Source organism: Schistocerca americana, chromosome 9 (genome assembly GCF_021461395.2).
Source record: "Schistocerca americana isolate TAMUIC-IGC-003095 chromosome 9, iqSchAmer2.1, whole genome shotgun sequence".
In the NCBI taxonomy this organism is placed as follows: Eukaryota; Metazoa; Arthropoda; class Insecta; order Orthoptera; family Acrididae; genus Schistocerca; species Schistocerca americana.
This window is the reverse complement of record NC_060127.1, coordinates 153,251,606-153,278,737: the sequence shown is the minus strand read 5'-3', so window position 1 is coordinate 153,278,737 and position 27,132 is coordinate 153,251,606.

Below are 27,132 nucleotides of genomic sequence, written 5' to 3'. Positions count from 1 at the left end.
TCCAGTCTCGTATTGCTTGGGGAAAGAAGGATTGTCGGTGTGCCTCTGTGTGGGCTCTAATCTCTCTGATTTTATCCTCATGGTCTCTTCGCGAGATATACGTAGGAGGGAGCAATATATTGCTTGACTCCTCGGTGAAGGTATGTTCTCGAAACTTCAACAAAGGCCCGTACCGAGCTACTGAGCGTGTCTCCTGCAGAGTCTTCCACTGGAGTTTATCTATCATCTCCGTAACGCTTTCGCGATTACTAAATGATCTTGTAACGAAGCGCGCTGCTCTCCGTTGGATCTTCTCTATCTCTTCTATCAACCCTATCTGGTACGGATCCCACACTGCTGAGCAGTATTCAAGCAGTGGGCGAACAAGCGTACTGTGACCTACTTCCTTTGTTTTCGGATTGCATTTCCTTAGGATTCCTCCAATGAATCTCAGTCTGGCATCTACTTTACCGACGATCAACTTTATATGATCATTCCATTTTAAATCACTCCTAATGCGTACACCCAGATAATTTATGGAATTAACTGCTTCCAGTTTCTGACCTGTTGTATTGTAGCTAAATGATAAGGGATCTTTCTTTCTATGTATTCGCAGCACATTACGCTTCTCTACATTGAGATTAAATTGCCATTCCTTGCACCACGCGTCGATTCGCTTCAGATCCTCCTGCATTTCAGTACAATTTTCCATTGTTAAAACCTCTCGATATACCACAGCATCATCCGCAAAAAGCCTCGGTGAACTTCCGATGTCATCCACAATGTCATTTATGTATATTGTGAATAGCAACGGTCCTACGACACTCCCCTGCGGCACTCCTGAAATCGTTCTTACTTCGGAAGACTTCTCTCCATTGAGAATGATATGCTGCGATCTGTTATCTAGGAACTCTTCAATCCTATCACACAATTGGTATGATAGTCCATATGCTCTTACTTTGTTCATTAAACGACTGTGGGGAACTGTATCGAACGCCTTGCGCAAGTCAAGAAACACGGCATCTACCTGTGAACCCGTGTCTGTGGCCCACTGAGTCTCGTGGACGAATAGCGCGAGCTGGATTTCACACCATCGTTTTTTTCGAAACCCATGCTGATTCCTACAGAGTAGATTTCTAGTCTTCAGAAAAGTCATTATACTCGATCATAATACGTGTTCCATGTGTGATCCGGTACAAATTTTCGGTTCTCGCCTTTGTCTTCGCAAGAAGTCGTTATTCCCCTCTCATCTCTTCCCCCAGTCCCTTCCCTTTTTATACCTTTCACCCCACTCATTTACGTCAATGTTTATTTGAATGGTTTTCTTGTTTGACGGTTACTATAAGCACTCAAAATATGAAACACTCCAAGCGATAACTACTGCTTTGGCTCTGGTACAGCAACCGCAATACATCTTTTCATGGGGAGCTTTCTTCATGAGTGATACAAAGAAGCAGAGCTATTGGCTATCTCGTTGTTTCCTCACAGTGCTTTGAGACTCTTAATCAAGTTTGACGCCTCGGATACGTCTAGGAACAATTTTATCGGTGACGTTATGAAGTATGACTGTGGACATCTGGCTGTTGCCTCCGGATTCTACGGGACTCTTAATTGTATTCGACACCTCGGTCACGATTGTCAGCTATGATGCAGTATTTTATGAGTTAAAACTGATACCCTTCACCACCCTCTGTAACACAAATGTGGTTATGTACTCCATAGTCCAATCGATTTATGTCTTCCTTTTGTTATTTTTAATTTATTCATATATTATTTTCTTTAATCTCAACTTATATACCACGGTTGGAACTTTAATAGTGGCAACTATTTATTTACAGCTCGTACAAAATAGATACGTGTTTCAAAGTTTTACTGACCTTCAAAGCTGTCACCGGCATTGTGTATAACCCGTTGCCAGCGATGTGGAAGTCGTAGGACACTCTTAGCAATGCCAGTTGTGTTGACAGTTCGAGCAGCGCGGTCTATTGCCAAAAGAATTTGTAGCAGTTCCGAATGCCGTGAAGTGTTAGAAATCGAGTTGAACTCACGAGAGCTTAAGTCAGGGGAGTGCAGTAGGTGGTACAGCACTTAGCAGCCCCATCAGTCAAACAAATCAGTGACAGCTTGCGCTGTACGTGCTTGAGCATTGTCCTGCAAAATGGTGGTCAGGTCCTGCAGAAAGTGTCATCACTTCTGTCTCTGAGCTGGTCGTAGGTTGTGTTCCAAAAATGAACAGTATAGAGACAGAAGTGATGACACTTTCTGCAGGACCTGACCATCATTTTGCAGGACAATGCTCAAGTACGTACAGTGCAAGCTGTTACTGATTTTGTAAGTAGGCTGTTTAGGTTTTTATGTTGGTAACGTCACCTGGCGCTCTGTATGAAAATCACTTGCTGTGCTGTGTGCAGTCTGTGGCTGGTTGGCATTGTTGGAATATTCGCCATTGTAGTGTTGGGCAGTTGGATATGAACAGCGCGTAGCGTTGCGCAGTTGGAGGTGAGCCGCCAGCAGTGGTGGATGATGCGAGAGAAATGGCAGAATTTTGAGAGCGGACGATCTGTACGTGTGTCCATCAGAAAGAGTAAATTTGTAACATTGGATATCATGAACTGATATATATATATATGATGACTTTGGAACATTATTAAGTGAAGCACATTGTTTGTTCTCTATCAAAATCTTTCATTTGCTGACTATGCCTATCAGTAGCTAGTGCCTTCAGTAGTTAGAATCTTTTATTTAGCTGGCAGTATTGGCGCTCGCTGTATTGCAGTAGTTCGAGTAACGAAGATTTTTGTGAGGTAAGTGATTCATGAAAGGTACAGGTTATTTTTAGTCAGGGCCATTCTTTTGTAGGGATTATTGAAAGTCAGATTGCGTTGCGCTAAAAATGTTGTGTGTCAGTTTAGTGTTGATCAGAATAAGTAAAGAGAGAAATGTCTGAGTACCTTCAGTTCTGCTCAGCTGTTTGAAAATCAAATAACGTAAGAGGTTTATCAGCACAGTAATTCATAATTTTTTCTAAGGGGACGTTTCAATTTGTTTGACTGATGGGACTGCTAAGTGCTGTACCACCTATTGCATTTCCCTGACTTAAGTTCTCGTAAGTTCAGCTCGATTTCTAAACTGAAGGAAACACTTCACGGCATTCGCTTCAGAACTGCTACAAATTCGTCGGGTAATAGACCGCGCAGCTCGAACTGTCAACACAACTGGCACTGCTATGAGTATCCTACGACTTCCACATCGCTGGCAACGGGTTATACACAATGCTGGCGACTACTCTGAAGGTCAGTAAAACTTTGAAACACGTATCTATTTTGTACGAGCCGTAAATAAATAGTTGCCACTATTAAAGTTCCAACCCTCGTATAGTAGTCTGGAATTTCCGCAGATTGTCTGGTGATGCCTAGAACAGGCGAAACACGTCAGATATGAACATTAAATAAACCTATCTTGTGCAACGAAAACTCTTCCTTATTTTAACCCTCTTATGGTGCTAGGATATGTTGTTGTAGGACGCTGTTACATGGAGCGGTCTGTACAAGATGGTTTCTGGAAGCAAGCAAAATTCATGATTAGTATTAGCAACCTAATGAAGAAAAAAAAAAAAAAAAACAGGAGGCACTACTCTGTGACTGGCCAACGTATGTATTACAATGAAATGAACACCCTTAGCTGCATACAGGAGTTGACGTACGTCAACTGGGACAGATGAAAATGTGTGCCCCGACCGGGACTCGAACCCAGGATCTCCTGGATCTCCTGCTTACATGGCAGACGCTTTATTCCCCCCCCCCCTTTTTTTTGTTAATTCTCATTTTGTTCGCTTTTGTGCGTTGCATCTGCTCGGGGCGGACGTCGTAAGACATCCGTTTAAGCGCTACGGTCGCAGGTTCGAATCCTGCCGCGGGCATGGATGTGTGTGATGTCCTTAGGTTAGTTAGGTTTAAGTAGTTCTAGGGGACTGATGACCACAGCAGTTGAGTCCCATAGTGCTCAGAGCCATTTGAGCCATCCGTTTAAGTTCGTTGTTGATCGATAAACTCAGTTTTTTTATTACAGAGGGCATCTAACCCTCTGACCGAACACGCTGAGCTACCGTGGCGGCTAGTCCATCTGAGCCACCAAGGACACAGAGGATAGCGCGACTGCAGGGATTTATCTCTGGCACGCCTCCTGCGAAACCCACATTCTCAACGTATTGTCCCGCACTACATTTGTAGTGCCCCCGCCCATTATACTCATTACTAGCGGCGCGTTGCCGATTCCCGTAAGAGTTCGGGCACTGTTTGTGCATTCGCACAGAGGAAGAAAATGGTCTAGTGGCCCGTGAGCCTTAACTATATATTTACTACGATGGTATCTGTTCTTTCGCACATGTCCGAAAGAACAGATACCATATTAGTAAATAAACAAACGTATGTATGACCCAGGTGTTGGTGTCATATCAGAATAATCGTTAAGAGAACGCTGAAATGCCTAAAAAAAGACGGATTTTAGCGTTGTTGACTCTCAGGGTCACTCGGAGGGTGCCGCACGTGGCAGAGGTCACGGTGTCTCCATTGAGCATCCAACTGGTTCCCCTTCACCGTGCGTGGGAGGAACCTGGCCGGCGGCTCGTAATGTCTGGTTCCCACAGCGGCGGCCGCGGAGTCAGGGACGAGCACGATCGTCTTCTGGCGCTGAAGGGCGGGCGACGTTCACCGGCGGCTGCGAAATCCTGGACATTCATTAGGCAGCCACTCAAGGCCGTGTAATCACCGCTGTCTGTTCCGAGTATTACACGCAGTGAAAGGTTTCGGTGTAATCGGTGCCACACACCTTCCATGTATTTGGGTAGAAAATCACGTTGTACCATAGCCAACTGTGGTGTGCGTACCTTCAGTACACACACCATCACATTATTTGACTTGTCGCTCTAACGAAGTAGGCGAGTGTCAGAAATATGTCTCGTGGTCTTATCGTGGCTTGTTTATCTTCTGCCGTTAGGTCAGACGATAGAAATGCCATTGGCAAGCTTAGAATAGCAGATTGACGGTGGCCTAAATTGGCAATCTCAAGTTCCTTTGGTATTGGTACGTTAATCTTATTCTCACATATATCTCTGATACTTGACAAAAGTGTCTATACATTTATCTTCATGGCTATGCACAGGAATATGGTAATCTTATTAGGCGCAGACTGAAACTTGACTATAGACTGGTACAGACAAATGTAGAACTCATACAGACTGGTACAGACAAATGCAGACTGGTACCATTAGAACAGTATCTGAAATAAGTGACACTTCAACACGAAAAGTAGTCTACTTCGCATATTTTCATACGCTTATGTCGTATGGTATTATTTTTTGGGGTAATTCTTCAAATTCAAAAAGGGTATTTTTGGAACAAAAACGGGCTGTTCGAGCTATATGTGATGTAAGCTCGAGAACCTCTTGTCGACCCCTATTCAATAGTCTGGGAATTCTGAAATTGCCATCACAGTATATATTTTCTTTAATGTCGTTTGTTGTTAGCAATATTAGCCTATTCCCAAGAGTTAGCAGCTTTCACTCAGTTAATACTAGGCAGAAATGCAATCTGCATAAGGAATGCACATCCTTGACTCTTGTGCAGAAAGGAGTGCAGTATTCTGCTGCATCCATTTTCAATAAGCTACCACAAGAACTCAAAAATCTTAGCAGTAGCCCAAGTCTAAACCGAAGAGTTCCCTCATGTCTCACTCCTTGTATTCTGTCGAGGAGCTCCTGGAAGAGCGAAAAAATTAAGCAAATTCCAGTGTTACATTGTTGATTTTCTTGATTTAAACTTACTTGTCACCTGAATATGTTTTTTTATATTTCATTTTATCTGTTTCTAATATTGTGTTATAATTTCATGTATTGACTCGTTCCATTACCATGGAGACTTCTCCTTAATTTGGTCCCTTGGAACAATAAATAAGTAAATAAAAATAAATAAATACAGACTGATGCAGACTCCTAATCGGAAGTCTGTACACTCGTTATAATACCTCACGCGTTCATGTATCATTGCGTGGGTGTGATCCGTGAGGAGAAAAGGTTCTACGTTAGCAGCAATCTCATTGGCTGCGTTACATATTAATACGAGGATCGGCGGAAGCAGAATTTGGTCCGTCTCTATGGCAGCGCCATCTCGTAATGCGGAGACGGCCGAGCACTGCGCCTGCGCTGTTGTGCTTAGCGGGGCGCGCTCTAGTGGGAAAGCTGTGCACGCGCTGTCTATGCGGAACTATGTACACAACACCAACCGTTACGAGAATCTTCGTTATTTGTACCAATTTCAGCTATAACAATTCATGATCAGGCGTAAGAAATATTTCGCTTATGCTATATGTGTGATTACACACATAACTGTCCATAACAGTTTTTTATTCTTTTGTAGGTTGCAGTCGTGTGACTGGCATGACATAGGTTGCCACGAATTCCTCTGCTAGTGGCAGATCTTCAGTTCAGAGTAGTACTTCCAGCCAGCCTCCTCAATTACACTGAAGAGCCAAAGAAACTGGTACATCTGCCTATAATGTCCCCTCGATCACGCAGAAGTGCTGCAGTGCGACGTGGCATGGACTCGGCTAATGTCTGAAGTATTGCTGCAGGGAAATCACACCATGAATCCTGCAGGGCTCTCCATAAATCCGTAAGAGTACGAGGGAGAGGAGATCTCTTTTGAGCCGCACGTTGCAATGCTCAATAATGTTCACGTCTGGGGAGTTTCGTGGCTAGCAGAAGTGTTTAAACTCACAAGAGTGTTCCTGGAGTCACTCTGTAGCAATTAAGGACGTGTGGGGTGTCGAACTGCCCAAGTCCGCCCAATGCACAATGGACGGAAATGGATGCAGGTGATCAGACAGAATGCTTACGTACCTGTCATCTGTCAGAATCGTATCTATACGTATCATGGGTCCCATATCACTCCATCTGCACATGCTGTAATGCCACTTCCTCGGACGAGAAATAAAAATCAAAAATTAGCTCCCAATACCCCAAAGATTTCCCCCCAAGTCCCAAATTCCCAGAAAAGTGAATAAGCGAACGAAGTTCCATTTATCACTATTATTAGGACAATAACAAGTAATTAAATATGGAGTCTAAGACTAGACAATTTAGCAATCTACGAAAGAAAGATTAAGATTCAGTAAAATTAAAATCAAAATCATAATAAATTGCAAAATTAGCATAAATTAATATTCGCAAAGTAGAACCAACGATCCCAAAGAATACTTCGTTGGATACTCTTTGGGAATCGTGAGTAATGACTAAGTATAATTCAATGCATTGTCACTACGTTACGAGAGTTAGCCGAAGCAGGTCATATATTTGAATGCTCGTACATGTAGGCGCGCTTAGATTGTTTTTGATATTGAATAGTTGCGATCTATTATGACGCAGTAATACGATCTTATGACTTCAAATATCACGGCATTAGAATTCGAACGGAGGACTTTTACCTACTAGAATAAAGTGAACTTTTAACTAGATATTTGAACTAAACATTACTTAGACAGTGATTTAGGCAACGAACACTGATAGACAATTTTCATTCATAATAGCCAGTGGTTTATGGAACTTCAGTGATAGGTCCGAAGCATATAGCTTAAATCTCCCCAACACCTGGGAAAGTTTTCTTCTCAAGGCTCGGTTAGGAAGTGACTGATATTGTGCAATAAAACACCCTCTCGTGCCAAGTCGTGCATTTGTGATTTAAAATTCTCTCAAATTATTGACATGAAACTCCCGAGTAATAATTACGCGCAGTGATAATATTTGACTGTAGCGCTCGGCGCTTGTGTAGAATCTTTGACTCAAATAACAAGCTCACTGTTACGATTTCTTAGATACTTGAAATTACAACCAGCTTGTAGGGGATTTGTTGTGGATGTGACTGTATTGGTTTTAGCATTAATAATTCATCATTAATCAGTTAAACATCGATTACGAACTATTAATTACGATTCTTGGTAAAGTAAATATCTCACGCACGTTGACATTTCGGTTCAGCACTGTTATTTTGTGTAACGTCGTCTTCGTAACTTGATAACGATCTCAACACTCTACCGACTGTCGCCGAGTTTTAGCCGAGGCCAAGTACAAATCAAACCAAATCATCAAGAAGAAGAGGCGTTATAACGCCCTACACAATTACAAAACCTCCACCAGCTTGAACAGTTTGCTGCTGACATGCAGGGTCCATGGATTCATGGGGTTGTCTCCATACCCGTAAACGTCCACTCGCTCTATACAATTTGAAACGAGACTCGTCCCACCATGCAACATGTTTCCAGTCATCAGCAGCCCAATGTTGGTGTTGAGGGGCCCAGGCGAGACGTAAAGCTTTGTGTCGTGCAGTCATCAAGGATACAAGACTGGACCTTCGGCTCTGAAAGCCCATACCGGTGGTGTTTCGTTGAATTGTTCGCACGCTGCCACGTGCTGATGGCCCAGCACTGAAATCTGCAGCAATTTGCGGAAGGGTTGCACTTCTGTCACGTTGAACGATTCTCTTCAGTCGTCGTTGGTCCCGCTCTTGCAGGATCCTTTTCCGCCCGCAGCGATGTCGGAGATTTGACGTTTTGCCGGATTCCTGATATTCACGTTGCACTCGTGACATGGTCGTACTGGAAAATACCCACTTCATCGCTCCTCGGAGAAGATGTGTGCCATCGCTCGTTCGCTAACTATAACACGATGCTCAAACTCACTTATATCTTGATAACTTGCCATTGTAGCAGCAGTAACCGATTTAAGAACTGCGCCAGACACTTGTTGTCTTATATAGGCTTTGCCGACTGCAGCGCCGTATTCTGCCTGTTTGCGTATCTCTGTATTTGAATACCGAAGTCTATACCAGTTTCTTCGGCGAATCAGTGTATATCGCCGACAACATATTCCTCTGATTTCCAGCAGTGAAACTGCTTTGTGGCGACCTACACAAAGTGGTCTAACATTTCGTAAACTATCTTGAGGCCGTGGCGGAGCACAAAATGTAGGTTGATTATTTCAAAGAAAAAGACAGCCACTAATCATCTATTTGGAGCCGACCAGTTCATCTTCAGACGGTTGTTGCAAATTGCACATTAGTTTGGAGTTTGCATATCTCTTTATTCCCCCTTGGTGAGCAAAATGTATGAGACAGTCGAAATACCCTCAGACTTCAAAGAGAATATAATTATTCCAATACCAAGGAGAGCAGGCGTTGACAGATGCGAAAATTACCGAACTATCAGTTTAATAAGTAACAGCTGCAAAATACTAACGCGAATTCTTTACAGACGAATGGAAAAACTGCTAGAAGCCGACCTCGGGGAAGATCAGTTTTGATTCCGTACAAATATGGGAACACTTGAAGCAATACTGACCCTACGACTTATTTTAGAAGAAATATCAAGAAAAGGCAAACCTACGTTTCTAGCATTTGTAGACTTAGAGAAAGTTCTTGACAATGTTGACTGGAATACTCTCTTTCAAATTCTGAAGGTGGTAGGGGTAAAATACAGGGAGCGAAAGGCTATTTACAATTTGTACAGAAACCAGATGGCAGTTATAAGAGTCGAGGAGCATCATAGGGAAGCAGCGGCTGGGAAGGGAGTGACACAGGGTTGTAGCCTCTCCCCGATGTTGTTCAATCTGTATATTGAGCAAGCAGTAAAGGAAACAAAAGAAAAATTCGGAGTAGGTATTAAAATCCATGGAGAAGAAATAAAAACTTTAAGGTTCGCCGATGACATTGTAATTCTGTCAGAGACAGCAAAGGACTTGGAAGAGCAGTTGAACGGAATGGACAGTGTCTTGAAAGGAGGGTATAAGATGAACATCAACAAAGGCAAAACGAGGATAATGGAATGTAGTCGAATTAAGTCGGGTGATGCTGAGAGAATTAGATTAGGAAATGAGACACTTACAGTAGTAAAGGAGTTTTGATATTTGGGGAGCAAAATAACTGATGATGGTCGAAGTAGAGAGGATATAAAATGTAGACTGGCAATGGCAAGGAAAGCGTTTCTGAAGAAGAGAAATTTATTAACATCGAGTATAGATTTAACTGTCAGGAAGTCGTTTCTGAAAGTGTTTGTATGGAGTGTAGCCATGTATGGAAGTGAAACATGGACGATAAATAGTTTGGACAGGAAGAGAATAGAAGCTTTCAAAATGTGGTGCTACAGAAGAATGCTGAAGATTAGATGGGTAGATCACACAACTAATGAGGAGGTATTGAATAGGATTGGGGAGAAGAGAAGTCTGTGGCACAACTTGTGACTGTATTGGTTTTATCAGTAATATTTAATCATTAATCAGTTAAAGATCGATTACGAACGATTAATTACGATTCTTGGTGAAGTAAATATCTCAGGCACGTCGACATTCCGGTTCAGCACTGTTATTTTGTGTAACGTCGTCTTCGTAACTTGATAACGATCTCAACCCTCTACCGACTCTCGCCGAGTTTTAGCTGAGGCCACGTACAGATCAAACCAAATCATCAAGAAGAAGAGGCGTTATAAACTGACAAATAAAACATCGTGGTACCACAAATTAATTAATGCAGAGTAATGAAATTTCGTGAGTACGTTTGTTTAGCTAACATATTTAAGTGATTAATATTGCAAGACCATAGCTTAACATAAACGCGAGATAAGGCACTGTAAATGTGAAATGATGGTACATTCATAACCAGTGTAACCGCCAGAATATTGAAGGCAGGGATGGAAAAGTGCATGTGTTGTGTTGTGCGGGTGCCGGATGTCAGTTTATGGGATGGTGTTCCATGACTGTTGCACTTGGTTTATCAATAAAGGAACGATTAATGATCTATATATATATATATATATATATATATATATATATATATATATATATATATATATATATATATAAAGATGGTATCTGTTCTTTCAGACGTGTCCTAAAAACATATACGATCTTCATATATATATATATATATATATATATATATATATATATACATATATAGGGTGTTACAAAAAGGTACGGCCAGACTTTCAGGAAACATTCCTCACACACAAATAAAGAAAAGATGTTATGTGGACATGTGCCCGGAAACGCTTAATTTCCATGTTAGAGCTCATTTCAGTTTCGTCAGTATGTACTGTACTTCCTCGATTCACCGCCAGTTGTAAATTTTCACAATGAACATGTGTGGACTGACGAGAATCCGCACGCAATTGTGCAATCACGTCATCAACACAGATTTTCTGTGAACGTTTGGGCAGGCATTGTTGGTGATGTCTTGATTGGGCCCCATATTCTTCCACCTACGCTCAATGGAGCACGTTATCATGATTTCATACGGGATACTCTACCTGTGCTGCTAGAACATGTGCCTTTACAAGTACGACACAACATGTGGTTCATGCACGATGGAGTTCCTGCACGTTTCAGTCGAAGTGTTCGTACGCTTCTCAACAACAGATTCGATGACCGCTGGATTGGTAGAGGCGGATCAGTTCCATAGCCTCCAAGCTCTCCTGACATCAACCTTATTGACTTTCACTTATGGGGGCATTTGAAAGCTCTTGCCTACGGGACCCCGGTACCAAATGTAGAGAGTCTTCGTGCTCGTATTGTGGACGGCTGTGATACAATACACCATTCTCCAGGGCTGCATCAGCGCATCGGGGATTTCCATGCGACGGAGGGTGGATGCATGTTTCCTCGCTAACGGAGGACATTTTGAACATTTCCTGTAACAAAGTGTTTGAAGTCACGCTGGTACGTTCTGTTGCTGTGTGTTTCCATTCCATGATTAATGTGATTTGAAGAGAAGTAATAAAATGAGCTCTAACATGGAAAGTAAGCGTTTCCGGACACTTGTCCACATAACATATTTTCTTTCTTTGTGTGTGAGGAATGTTTCCTGATAGTTTGACCGTACCTTTTTGTAACACCCTGTATAGTTGCGGCTCACCGGCCATTTGACCATTTTCTCCTGTGTGGATACACAAACAGTGCCCGAACTCTTACGGGAATCGGAAGTAAAGCTGAGAGTAATGAGTATAATGGGCAGGGGCACTATGAATATAGTGCGGGACAATAAGCTGGGAATATGGGTCTCACAGGAGGCGTGCCGGAGATAAGTCACTGCAGACGCACTATCCTCTGTGTCCTCGATGGCTCAGATGGATAGATTGTCTTCCATATAAGCAGGAGATCCCGGATTCGAGTCCCGGTCGAGGCACACATTTTCAACTGTCCGCGTTGAGTTATATCAACGCCTGTATGCAGCTAGGGGTATTCATTTCATTGTAACCGTTAGTGCTGTTTGTGGGTGATTCTGGAGTTGTGGTAAAGTGCTTACCTACAATGTAGTGGGCGCGGGTTCGATTCCCGGCCGGGACTGGGTGTTGTCCTCATCATCATTTCATCCTCATCACCGACACGGAAGTCGCCCAGTGTGGCGTCGACTGAAATGAGACTTGCACTCGGCGGCCGAACTTCCCCGGATAGCGCCTTCCGGCCAACAATGTCACACGCTAATGTTAAAAAATATATCGGCTCAAGCACTTGTTTATAGCGTAAAACACTAAGATCGACGCGTTTTGGAAGTCAAGCTTCCATCTTCAGAATAATAAAAACTAAAAGAACCTGTTAAAACTCACTAAAATGGAACATGCACCAGACACAATAAAATTGATAATAAAATTAAAACATCGTGGCTACTTCCCTTTTGCAGCCATGCCTTCCAAGGTGCATCTCCATCTAGTCGTCAAAATATAAATAACTCTAAAATGGTGTCGCCTATGGTGTTTTAACATCTAACCACGTGGCTCTCTCCTCTACCGTCGTAAACCGCCCCAAACACGACACTGAAACGCGAGTGAGGTCGCGCGCGAGTAAACAAGGAAGTCACAGAGATGTCTATACAATGAGATAACGTATACATGTTCCAAGAACCTCATGAAATGATGGTATCCTGCCAATTGCTAAAAATTATTATCAATTTTATTGTGCCTGGTGCATGTTCCATTTTAGCGAGTTTTAACAGGTTCTTTTACTTTTTATTAATCTGATGATGGAAGCTTGACTTCCGAAACGCGTCAATCTTAGTGTTTTACACTATAAACAAGTGGTAGAGCCGATATATTTTCTAGCATTGACGTTCACAACCACGACCTCTCATCCAGTATGGATAAAATCAAATGTCACACGCTCATTTCTGGAGCTGTAGTCCGATGCCGCCTCATATGTGCTCAAAAAAATGGTTCAAATGGCTCTGAGCACTATGGGACTTAACATCTATGGTCATCAGTCCCCTAGAACTTAGAACTACTTAAACCTAACTAACCTAAGGACATCACACAACACCCAGTCATCACGAGGCAGAGAAAATCCCTAACCCCGCCGGGAATCGAACCCGGCAACCCGGGCGCGGGAAGCGAGAACGCTACTGCACGACCACGAACTGCGGACTATGTGCTCCATTTGAGACAGGTTTGGTGATCGAGCAGTGGAAGGTAACATGACAACGTCGATGTTAGATGAGCGTTGTCCTGTTGGAAACACCCTCTGAAATGCTGTTTATGAATGGCAGCACAACAGATTGAATCGCCGGACTAACGTACAGAGTTGCAGTCAGTATGCGTGGGATAACCACCAGAGTTCTCCAGCTGTCGTACGAAGTCGCAATCCAGACTGTAAATACAGTTCCAGCTCCAGTGAGTCTGGCATGCACACAGGTTGGTTGCAGGCCCTCAACTGGCCTCTTTCCAATCAACTCGCGGCCATCACTGGCACCGAAACAGAATCAGCTTTCGACAGAAGACACAACAGACCTCCCCACCCCGTCCTCCAACGAGCTGTTGCTTGGCACCACTGAAATCGTATAAGGCGAGACCACAACGTACCATTTCGTGTCATAGCTTAAAAGTTGCTCGTAAACACCATTGCCCTTACGAGAGCGAAACTCACAAGATTTAGCAGAAAGCAGTTCGATGTTGCTTGAAAGCTACATTGCCAAATAAAGGGTCAATAGATCGTCTCGAATGATTTGTTGTTGTTGTTGTGGTCTTCAGCGCTGAGACTGGTTTGATGCAGTTCTCCATGTTGCTCTATCCTGTGCAAGCTTCTTCATCTCCCAGTACTTACTGCAACATACATTGCTTCTGAATCAGCTTAGTGTATTCATCTCTTGGTCTCCCTCTACGATTTTTAACCTCCACGCTGCCCTCCAATGCTAAATGTGTGATCCCTTGATGCCTCAGAATATGTCCTACCAACCGATCCCTTCTTCTGGTCAAGTTTTGGCACAAGCTTCTCTTCTCCCCAATTCTATTCAATACCTCCTCGTTAGTTATGCGATCTACCCATCTAATCTTCAGCATTCTTCTGTAGCACCACACTTCGAAAGCTTCTATTCTCTTCTTGTCCAAACTATTTATCGGCCATGTTTCACTTCCATACATGGCTACACTCCATACAAATACTTTCTAAAACGACTCCCTGACACTTAAATCAATACTCTTCTTCAGAAACGCTTTCCTTGCCATTGCCAGTCTACATTTTATATCCTCTCTACTTCGACCATCATCAGTTATTTTGCTCCCCAAATAGCAAATAGCAACTACATTCGATTATCCTCGTTTTGCTTTTGTTGATGTTGATCTTATATCCTCCTTGCGAGACACTGTCTATTCCGTCCAACTGCCCTTCCAAGTCCTTTGCTGTCTCTGACAGAATTACAATGTCATCGGCGAACCTCAAAGTTTTTATTTCTTCTCCATGGATTTTAATACCTACTCCGAATTTTACTTTTGTTTCCTTTACTGCTTGGTCAATATACAGATTGAATAAGATCTGGGAGAGGCTACAACCCTGTCTCACTCCCTTCCCAACCGCTGCTTCCCTTTCATGCCCCTCGACTCTTCTAATGCCATCTGGTTTCTGTACAAATTGTAAATAGCCTTTCGCTCCCCGTATTTTACCCCTCCCACCTTTAGAATTTGAAAGAGAGTATTCCAGTCAACATTGTCAAACTCTTTCTCTAAGTCTACAAATGCTACAAACGTAGGTTTGTCTTTCCTTGATCTATTTTCTAAGATAAGTCGTAGGGTCAGTCGAATGGCTTAATGATTTCAATTATTCTCATATTAAACGTTGTCAGTTCATTACATACTACTAATGAATTGTAAATTTCTATTAAGTTCTGCGTTCAAAGTGCCAGTCCGAAGATTTTTCCCAATGGATGTTTTTCCGCTAGTATTACAAAATTTCTCGTGGTAGAGTGGAGCTCACACCAGAGGTTCACGCTAGGGCTCCGTAGATCCTACGTCCGGGTCTGTGTACAGGATGACTGATACAAGTTTCAAGGACATATCGGTATTCTCGGGGTGACAGATGAAACCGTCTGGCGCCGTTACTTTCTGGACAGTGCAGTGCTGGGATAGGGACCTCTGACCACGCCACGCCGCCGCCGCCTCTCCCACGCAGAAAGCGAAAGCCCGCCGCGTCACCGAGCGCTGAGGCGTCTGGCAGCTTTCCTTTGCCCGCTCTCTCTGTCGGCTGTAGTGGGGACCCCCAGGTAGTGCCGGCCGGAAAGTACGGCACGCGTGGTGCGTGGTGCGTGCACGCGCCAACGGTCCGTCCCACTCCCTAAAGCCATCGGCACACGGACCGTGCTGTCGAACGTCAACGTTTAGCGTGCCGAGTTTAAGGTGCTGCTGAACGCTCAGGAACGATGAGACTTGTGCATACGGTACGTGGGCCCCAACGTGGTATACGTGTTCGCAACGCACTCCAGCGGCAGTTGAGGGATGTTTCTAGTTGGTAAAACACACTGTTCACTCAACCAGCGCGCGTAAAATTCCCACGTTAGCTATATTAAAACGCACATTTCCTCCATTGTCCACGAAAAGGAAAGTACCATGTCCAATAAGTAATGACACTGGCTTATAAAAGTTCCATTACAAACAGTGCGGTACAAATTTGGAATATTTCTCTGCACGAGATAAACGTTATTCCATCATTCCCACATTTTAGTAAAACCCCAAGGTCAGTCTTACTTGATCACTGTTCCTACCCAGTAGCACAATCTTTGCGACATGTGAATTACGAAGCGTAAAAGAAAAAGGAGCAAAATATCTTTATACAAGTAGCGCAAGCTGTCCTGTAGGTTAAGCCAATCTAACAAAGTCACCCCTCAAACAAAGGTAAGCTTATATTTACATAACATAAAATTTTATAACATATACTTATATTAAACTAATAATAAAGTATCAGAACCTAATAAAAACGCGAATGTTAGGAAAAAAATTTTTTTGGAAGTGTCGAGACGCGAACCACCGCCCCAACCTGTCCTCAATACTGAATGGAGACGCTACTCGTTACGATTTTTTTTTAATCTCATTTTATTTTATGTTGTTCGTTGCATTTATTCGTGGCGCACTTCCGATGACACCGGTTCAGGTTGTTCGTTGATCTGTTCACTCAGTTTTTTATTACAGAGAGTAGCTAAACCCTCTGACCAAACACGCTTTTTTTTAAATCTCGTTTTGTTCGCATTTGTTCGTTCCATGTGCTCGGGGCGGACGTCGCAAAACATCCGTTTAAGTTCGTTGTCGATCCATTTTCTCAGTCTTTCTATTACAAAGAGCTGCTAACCCTCTGACCGAACACGCTCAGCTACCACGCCGGCATGCTAAACCAACAACGCGTTCCTAGCCATATTGTATTACCCCTTGCTAAAAGCGTTAATCGTAGGTAATTATGTTACCAGTTGAAATTTAATTATAACAAATTGTACCAAGAACAATGCGTTTTGGGTAGATCTTCAGTGTGTCGCTGGCTTCAAATAGCCTACTCTGACAATATGCAAGTTAAAATAATTCTTTTGCCACGAATATGATGTTACTCATTTTTTTATTGGAACGAATCACACAGTTAACAACGGTTTTTTTTTTTTTTTTTGTGATTCTCAGTTTGCTGGCGCTCAGAAACGGCGTATATGCATATAGGCTTGAAATGAATGCCAATATGACGCCTCACAACTCTGTGCTGAAGGGAGACGGCGTGCGTGTGACGTAGGTGGCGTTGTGCCATCTCATTGGTCAACGCTCAGACGCACGATCAGAATATCTGGCATGCCAGATATTGCTCTGCACGTTCGGAAATACTCCCGAGCGTGCTGTTCCACGCTATGACGTCAGAAACTCGGCACGCCCAACGCTCAACGTTCGGATGCACGGTCCGTGTGCCGACGGCTTAAGGGCGGCACCTGTGGCAGCGGGAGATGCCCTCTCGCGCTTTTGCATTCCGTTAGCTGTCCCCTCCCCCAATTACAAACCAGATGCTTTCTGCTTCTGAATCATCAGTCTTCTGGCTGGTGTGATGCGGACAACCGCGAAAATCTCCTGTCTCCCTACCACTTCATCTCACAGTAGCACTTACCAACGTCCTCAACTGTGTGATTTAATTCAGTCTTTGTCATTTCCTACCGTTGTTATCCTCTAGAGCTCCGGCAAGTAGCTCTGGGGAAATTAATCAAAATGGTTCAAAGGGCTCTGAGCCCTATGCGACTTAACTTCTAGGGTCATCAGTCGCTAGAACTTAGAACTAATTAAACCTAACTAACCTAAGAACATCACACACATCCATGCCCGAGGTAGGATTAGAACCCGCGACCGTAGCGGTCGCTCGGTTCCAGACTGCAGCGCCTAGAACCTCACGGCCACAACGACCGGCGGAAGTTAATCCTAGTATCTCAATACATCTGCTATCACACTGCCCTTTTTTTTTGTCTTTTTTTCCAAAATGCACCCTTATCTTCTAGTCAGTGCTTACCATTTGACTTTTGTAAGGATTTTGTTTTATACACTACATTGTAGTTTTGGTAATTTTTTGGATGTCTCGCACAAAAGTAAATGGTTCAAATGGTTCTGAGCACTATGGGACTTAACTTCTGAGGTCATCAGTCCCCTAGAGCTTAGAATTAATTAAACCTAACTAACCTAAGAACGCCACACACATCCATGCCCGAGACAGGATTCGAACCTGCGACCGTAGCGGTCACTCGGTTCCAGACTGTAGCGCCTAGAACCGCTCGGCCACCCCGGCCGGCACAAAAGTAAAGCTTCAATAGGATTCTCGAACATATTCTCAGTTCGAATATAATGAATTTCCTTGATACAGAGAAGTTTCTGTCCATGCATCAGCATGGCTTTAGAAAGCATCGCTCCTGCGAAACGCAACTCGCTCTATTTTCACATGATATCTTGCGAAACATGTAGGAAGGGTATCAGACGGATGCCATATTCCTTGACTTCCGGAAAGCGTTTGACTAGGTGCCCCACTGCAGACTCCTAACTAAGGTACGAGCATATGGAATTGGTTCCCAAATATGTGAGTGGGTCAAAGTAATAGAACCCAGTACGTTGTCCTCGATGGTGAGTGTTCATCGGAGGTGGGGGTATCATCTGGAGTGCCCCAGGGAAGTGTGGTAAGTCCGCTGTTGTTTTCTATCTACATAAATGATCTTTTGGATAGGGTGGATAGCAATGTGCGGCTGTTTGCTGATGATGCTGTGGTGTACGGGAAGGTGTCGTCGTTGAGTGACTGTAGGAGGATACAAGATGACTTGGACAGGATTTGTGATTGGTGTAAAGAATAGCAGCTAACTCTAAATACAGATAAATGTAAATTAATGGAGATGAATAGGAAAAAGAATCCTGTACTCCATTAGTAGTGTAGCGCTTGACAGAGTCACGTCGATTAAATATTTGGGCGTAACATTACAGATCGAAATGAAGTGGGACAAGCATGTAATGGCAGTTGTGGGGAAGGCGGATAGTCGTCTTCGGTTCATTGGTAGAATTTTGGGAAGATGTGGTTCATCTGTAAAGGAGACCGCTTATAAAACACTAATACGACCTATTCTTGAGTACTGCTCGAGCCTTTAGGATCCCTATCAGGTCGGATTGAGGGTGGACATAGAAGCAATTCAGAGGCCGGCTGCTAGATTTGTTACTGGTAGGTTTGATCATCACGCGAGTGTTACGGAAATGCTTCAGGAACTCGGGTGGGAGTCTCTGGAGGAAAGGAGGCATTCTTTTCGTGAATCGCGAGGAAATTTTGAGAACCAGCATTTGAGGCTGACTGCAGTACAATTTTACTGCCGCCAACTTACATTTCGCGGGAAGACCACAAAGGTAACATAAGAGAGTTTAAGGCTCGTACAGAGGCATATAGGCAGTCATTTTTCCCTCGTTCTGTTTGGGAGTGGAACAGGGAGAGAAGATGCTAGTTGTGGTACGAGGTACCCTCCGCCACGCACCGTATGGTGGACTGCGGAGTATGTATGTAGATGTAGCTTCTGAGTAATAGCGCGCAACGTCTCTCCCAAAGAGATCACCCTGCGAGACATTGTTAGTGCACTATGTGATCAAAAGTATCCGGACACGTCCAGAAACATACGTTTTTCATTTTAGGTGCATTGCACTGCCAGGTACTCCATTATCAGTGACCTCAGTTGTCATTAGACATCGTGAGAGAGCAGAATGGGGCGCTCCGCGGAACTCACATTCGTCAAACGTGGTGAGGTGACTGCGTGTCACTTGTGTCATACGTCTGTAAGCGAGATTTCCACACTCCTAAATATCCCTAGGTCCACTGTTTCCGATGTGATACTGAAGTGGACACCTACAGCACAAAATGGTACACGCCGACCTCGTATTTCGACTGACAGAGACTGCCGACGGTTGAAGAGGGTCGTAGTGTGTAAGAGGCATACATCTATCCTTACCATCACACAGGAATTCCAAACTGCATCAGGATCCACTGAAAGTACTAAGACAGTTACGCAGCAGGTGAGAAAACTTGGATTTCATGTCGAGCGGTTGCTCATAAGCCATACGTCACGTCGGTAAATGCCAAACGACTCCTCGCTTGGTGTAGGGAGCGTAAACATTGGACGATTGAACAGTGGAGAAACGTTGTGTGGAATGAGGAATCATGGCACACTATGTGGCGACCCGATGTCAGCGTGTGGGTATGGCGAATGCTTGGTGAACGTCATCTACCAACGGGTGTAGTGCCAACAGTAAAATTCGGAGGGGGTGGTGTTATGGTGTGGTTGTGTTTTTCATGGAGGGGGCTTGCACCCCTTGTTGTTTTGCGTGACACTATCACAGCACAGGCCTACATTTATGTTTTAAGCACCATCGTGCTTCCCAATGTTGAAGAGCAATTCGGGGATGGCGATTGCATCTTTCAACACGACAGAGCACCTGTTGTTCATAATGCACGGCCAGTGGCGAAATGGTTGCACGACAATAACAGCTCTGTAATCCACTGGCCAGCACAGAGTCCTGACCCAAATCCTTCAGACCACCTTTGGGATGTTTTGGAACGCCGACTTCGTGCCAGACCTCACCGACCGACATCGATACCTCTCCTCAGCGCAGCACTTCGTGAAGAATGGGCTGCCATTCCCCAAGAAACATTCCAGCATCTGATTGAACGAGACCTGCGATAGGGGAAGTTGTCATCAAGGCTAACGGTGGGCCGACACCACACTGAATTCCAACGTTACCGATGGAGGGCGCCACGAATTTGTAAGTCATTTACCACGTAGTGTATTCTTAGTGGAGACTCTGTGTTGGTTGGGCATCCATTGTAAAGTGATATGAAATGATGTGTTTATAAGAAAATATGGAAGAAAAGTATGAGGATGGAGGTATGGTTGATAATGTTTGGGCAGTGGAATTATTGACAACTATATAATTTTCGAAACTGGATGTCACATGAATGATGTAAAATTTTCTAGATACATATTTGTGAAAAGTCATAGAAAATGGGACCAGTAGAAGAATCCATTTAGGAGAAATAAGTATACAGAAGTAGAATACCCGTCAAAGTGAGAGGTGCGGTCCTTCCAGTGTTAAACACATAGTCTATCTGCAACACGATGAGCACCTGTTCGTAATGCACGGCCTGTGGCGGAGTGGTTACACGACAATAACATCCCTGTAAGGGACTGGCTTGCATAGAGTCCTGACCTGTATCCTATAGGACACCTTTGGAATATTTTGGAAGGCCGACTTCGTACCAGACCTCACCGACCGATATCGATACCTCTCCCCAGTGCAGCAGTCCGTGAAGAATGGGCTGCCAATCCCCAAGAAACATTCCAGCATCTGATTGAATGTATTCCTGCGATAGGGGAAGCTGTCATTAAATTTTGGCCAGCACCATATTGAATTCCAACATTAAAGATGGAATGTGCTGAAATCAGGTTTCGCAGGACAGAGCAGATCAGGTTATGGTTGTGGAAAGGGTCCAAAATCAGTTACTGTCATTTGCACAAAACACACAAACTTTATTTTTCCTAAAAACACTTAATCACACATGTCCTTAAAAGGATTCAATACAATACGACTGAAAGGCCGAACACAAGTTATTACAATTGCTTTAAGGAATACACGCGGCTGAAGGCCTTACTTAAAGGAGAAAATCTTACTTAAATACTCGGCTGAAGGCCACACACTGCATACAGAAATGAGTCCTGGATAACAAGAATTTCCAATAGAGAAGAAAATTTAAAAAGGTTTTAAACAAGTGAATTTTCAAATTTTAATTTAAGACGGCTGAAGGCCTTATCTTAAAAATACTTGACATAAAAGCGCTCCTGATGGCCACATACTGAACATCAACTCACGGCTTAAGGCCTGGATAGCAAGGATTTGCAATAGAGCAAAATGCCCCTTTGTTTCTTTAACAAGAAATTTAGTTCAAACAAGAACATTCCAAAATGAGATTTTCACTCTGCAGCGGAGTGTGCGCTGATATTAAACTTCCCGGCCGATTAAAACTGTGTGCCGGACCGAGACTGGAACTCGGGACCTTTGCCTTCCGCGAGCAAGTGCTCTACCAAATGAGCTACCCAAGCACGCCTCTCGCCCCGTACTCACAGGTACTGGCAGAAGTAAAGCTCTGAGGACGTGGCGTGAGTCGTAGCACTCCCTCCTTTAGTTCGTGATAATACAAAACGAGCTGCCATTTCGATGTCCTCCGTCAATCTCATCTGACACACACCCCACACCGCCTACTCCAGAAGAGCCCGGACAAGCGTAGTGTAAGCAGCCTCTTTATTAAACCTGTTACACTTTCAACGTGTTCTGCCAGTAAATCGCAGTCTTTGGTTTTCTTTCCCCACAACAATATCGACACTATCGTTCCACCTTCAGTTAATCGTAACGGTAAACCCTAAGTATCATCGGATGGTTGACTCTTTCCCTTTTTTGTTGTCGTGGTCAGTCAACCAGTCTCCAGCCATCTTCTTTTCTTCTATTTCTTTCTGTCTGGTGTTCGTCTGTACTCTTCTTTTCTGTAGTGTTCGTTGCCTAATTTGTGTTCTTTAGCACCTGGGGGGGGGGGAGGGGGGGCAGTCTCCTTCCCCTTGGGGTTTTATCTGCTCTGTGACTTTGTCTCGCTTGTTTTTGGAATGGGGGACTGATGACCTTAGCTGTTTAGTCCCCCTTAAACATCCCAACAACCACCACCACCTAAGTATTTAGCTGAATTTACAGCCTTTACATTTGCGTGATTTATAGTGTAACCGAATATTGCCCAAATTATTTTAATGCTCATTCACATGAGTTCAAGTATGGATAAATTAAACAGAATTAGCCCTATGCAGATCTAAAATGTAGTATAGATAAATCAGAATTACACCTTTGCAGAGCATCTAAAATGTAGTGGGCACCGCCCCTAAACGTTGAACACTTTACATGTACTCCATACCGGCAGCAAAAGGAAAAGGCTAAATCTTTTAGAGTAAATTGAAATTCTGAAACACTCCGGTACAGGGAAATGCATTTTGCCGAACGATCAATTGGTCATAGAAACCAGTCTTATTATGATGTTATGTTACCCACTATTCCAACCCGTCAATAGCTTTTATTGTAAATGTGACGTTACCATTTTTTATTCCTTATTTTTAAAGGATTTTATCGGTCTGATTAATGTTTTAGCGTCAATTTAAGTTTTACTGTTTGACAGGTTTTAAAAATTTTACACTTTATAGGTATCTTTCTACCAGTATTAATTTTTTGACTTTGCACCTATTTTATTAATATACTTGCGCTAAATTCAATTTTAATAATTCACTGTTTTACCTAGTACGTCTTCCACATATGTAATTTAGTTATGCAATCACTTTTCGTAAGTAGGGCGCTGGTTGGCTTACGACATCTGCCTTTAATGTCTGCTACTACGGTCGCATAATCTTGCCTCAACGGCTCTGCGTTTGCGTCGCCGGCTTGGAGGGCGAATGTATCCTTGTTCTCGACCGCATTGTCTACTATTTTTCAGCTGTACGCAACGCTCCATGCTGTGCACACCGGAACGCGTTTGGCTCCGTATTACGTAAGTTTCTGAATTTTTTCTCGGTTTGTCATAGCTTTCCTGTCCAGCACAGTACTTATACTTAGCATTGTACTTCCGGTTCCGCACTGCTTTCATTCATCCTACGACGAGGATGATGATGTTTGGTTTTTGGGGCGCTCAACTGAGCGGTCATGAAGGCCCGTACAAAGCCCCATTTTTACATAGTCAATTTTCTTTTCACATCCAATCTAGTCACTCCCACAAATGATGATGAGAACACAAACACCCAGTCCCCGGACAGAGAAAATCCCCAACCGTGCCGGGAATCGAACCCGGTACCCGGTGACCCAGAGGCAGCAGCGTTATCCCCTAGACCACGAGCTGCGGACTGACGATAGGACGATGTTGCTTAGAAAATTTTATCTTAATGCCATATACGGGAAATAATGGACGAATGTTGGTTTTCGACATTAATTTTTACGTCAGTTCACAGTTGCAGTTAACTGCAGAGACAGCTGCGCAGCCTGGAACTTTGCCTCTTTTTGCATTTTGATGTTAACTCCATTTGCCCATTTTAATCTGCATATGCCTCGCTACCGAAATTTTTCACACCTAGGCCAGTCTGATGCTGCTCCAAAAGGGCGAAACGCGTCATGTCCAATAAGTAAAAAAGATTTTGCAACCGAGACTGTCTTATTCCAAGAAATTCAAGCAATGAATGACTTCACATTTTTCATTATTTTCACTCAATTGACAATTTTCGGACCATACAGATATTTTCTCTAAATCATTTTGCAATATTGGTTTTGATGTTTTGATGACTCTACTAGACAGCACATGACACCAGCATCTGCAAATAATGTGAAAGATCTGCTCAGATAGTGCATGTCATTTATGTAAATCAGGAACAGCAGAGGGCCTATAACACTTTCTTGTGTAACGCCAGATATTATTTCTATTCTTTTACTATGAACTGCGAACATTCTGACAGGAACTCGCGTATCTAGCCGGAAAACTGAGCTGATAGTCCATAGGGACGCAATTTGATTAGAAGTCGTTTGTGGGGAAAGGTGTCAAAAGCCCGAAAATGGGGTTTCTATTTGACATCACCTGTCGATTATGCTCATTACTTCGTGAGAACTGTTGTTTCACAAGAACGATATTTTCTGAATCTATGCCGACTAGTTACCAACAAATCTTTTCATAGAAGTAATTCGTAATGTTCTAAGACAGTGTATCTTACAAACTCCTACTGCAAATCGACCTTAGTGATATTCGTCTGCTGTTCAACGGATGACTCCTATTTTATTTTTTATTTTTTTCGGTATTAGTGCGAGTTTCGAAACTTTCCAGTCTTGAGTATGGATCATTCGAAGAGTGGTCGTATATGATGGCTAAGTATAAAGCTAGTAGCCGGACGGGGTGGCCGAGCGGTTCTAGGCGCTACAGTCTGGAACCGCGATACCGCTACGGTCGCAGGTTCGAATCCTGCCTCGGGCATGGATGCGTGTGACGTCTTTAGGTTAGTTAGGTTTAAGTAGTTCTACGTTCTAGGGCACTGATGACCTCAGAAAGTAAGTCCCATAGTGCTCAGAGCCATTTGAACCATATAAAGCTATTGTATCAGCACACTCTGGAGGAACCTGACTGGTATACAATCTGGACTGGAAGCCTTGCATTTAATTGATTTAAGCTCCCTTGCTACACCGAGAATATCTACTCATGTTGAAATTTTTTCTAGATTCGAATTCTGTAATATTTACTTGGCTTATTTATAAAGGAATTTCGGAGCTCTGCGTTAGAGGCACTATCACCAGTGCCATTGTTGTGTTGGGAGAAGAGCCAACACCGTGTTACAACTGGAGGCCGAAATGCACTCGTTTTAGCTCACGCAGGCTGGCGTGAGGAGGGAAGAACTATGCTGACGTGGGGTCTGGAACATGACAAGGAATGAGAATTCAGAAAGCGGACGTAATTAGTTTCATACTTAACTTTAATCCATTAATGGTGAACGTCGCTCTTGACGGTACATGATTCACAATAGTATCTGTTCAGAATAGTAACTGAATATGGCGCCTTGCTAGGTCGTAGCAAATGACGTAGCTGAAGGCTATGCTAAACTGTCGTCTCTGCAAATGAGAGCGTCTGTAGTCAGTGAACCATCGCTAGCAAAGTCGGCTGTACAACTGGGGCGAGTGCTAGGGAGTCTCTCTAGACTAGACCTGTCGTTTGGCGGCGCTCGGTCTGCAATCACTGATAGTGGCGACACGCGAGTCCGACGTATACTAACTGACCGCGGCCGATTTAAAGGCTACCACCTAGCAAGTGTGGTGTCTGGCGGTGACACCACAGCCATCACCATTGGTATCACGATATGAAGGTACTGGCTGCTAGTATACTGTACATAAGATCGAAATCTGTTTGAGTTTCCTGCCAGATTTCGAGAGAGAGTTTCGCTGTGGAAACTATTCAGAGCATCTCATATTGAAGTCCATTCTGAATTTCGAGATCTTGTAACGCCGTCAATCTTCCGTATCTTAAGGAAAATCAAATACGTCTGTTCTCCGTCAGCCAACCACAGCGCAGCAACAGCGACTTGGATGTTGGCAGTAGGACTACAGATATTTTTCAAAATATCGGGAAAGTGATACATAGCTATTTAATACTTTACTATTGCCGACCCTGGATACATCGTAAAAAATGTATCGACTGATAAAATAATGACGTACTGGCCTATAAAGGTATCGGCTGCAGATTGTAAATATACCACCTATTTTAGAGCTGTATACTTAAATATTTATTTATTATTAAATAAGTTTGGATTCCGTAGAAATATGGGAACACGTGACGCAACGCTGACCCTACGACTTACTTTATAAACTAGATTAAGAAAAGCCAAACCTACGTTTCTAGCATTTATAGACTTAGAGAAAGCTTTTGACAATGTTGACTGGAATACTCTCTTTCAAATTCTGAAGGTGGCAGGGGTAAAATCTAGGGAGTGAAAGGCTATTTACAATTTGTACAGAAATCAGATGGCAGTTACAAGAGTCGAGGGACATGAAAGGGAAGCAGTGGTTGGGAAGGAAGTGAGACAGGGTTGTAGCCTCTCCCCGATGCTGTTCAATCTGTATATTGGGCAAGCAGTAAAGGAAACAAAAGAAAAGTTCAGAGTAGATATTAAAATCCATGGAGAAGAAATAAAAACTTGGAGGTTCGCCGATGACATTGTAATTCTGTCAGAGACAGCAAAGGACTTGGAAGAGCAATTGAACGGAATGGATAGTGTCTTGAAAGGATGATATAAGATGAACATCAACCAAAGCAAAACGAGGATAATGGAATGTAGTCGAAATAAGTTGGGTGATGCTGAGGGAATCAGATTAGGACATGAGACACTTAAAGTAGTAAAGGAGTTTTGCCATTTAGGAAGCAAAATAACTGATGATGGTCGAAGTAGAGAGGATATAAAATGTAGACTGTCAATGGCAAGGAAAGCATTTCTGAAGAAGAGAAATTTATTAACATCGAGTATAGATTTAAGTGTCAGGACGTCGTTTCTGAAAGTATTTGTATGTAGTGTAGCCATTTATGAAAGTGAAACTTGGACGATAAATTGTTTGTACAAGAAGAGAATAGAGGCTTTCGAAATGTGGTGCTACAGGAGGATGCTGAAGGTTAGATGGGTAGATCACATAACTAATGAGGAGGTACTGAATAGAACTGGGGAGAAGAGGAGTTTGTGGTGCAACTTGACTATAAGAAGAGATCGGTTGGTAGGACATGTTCTG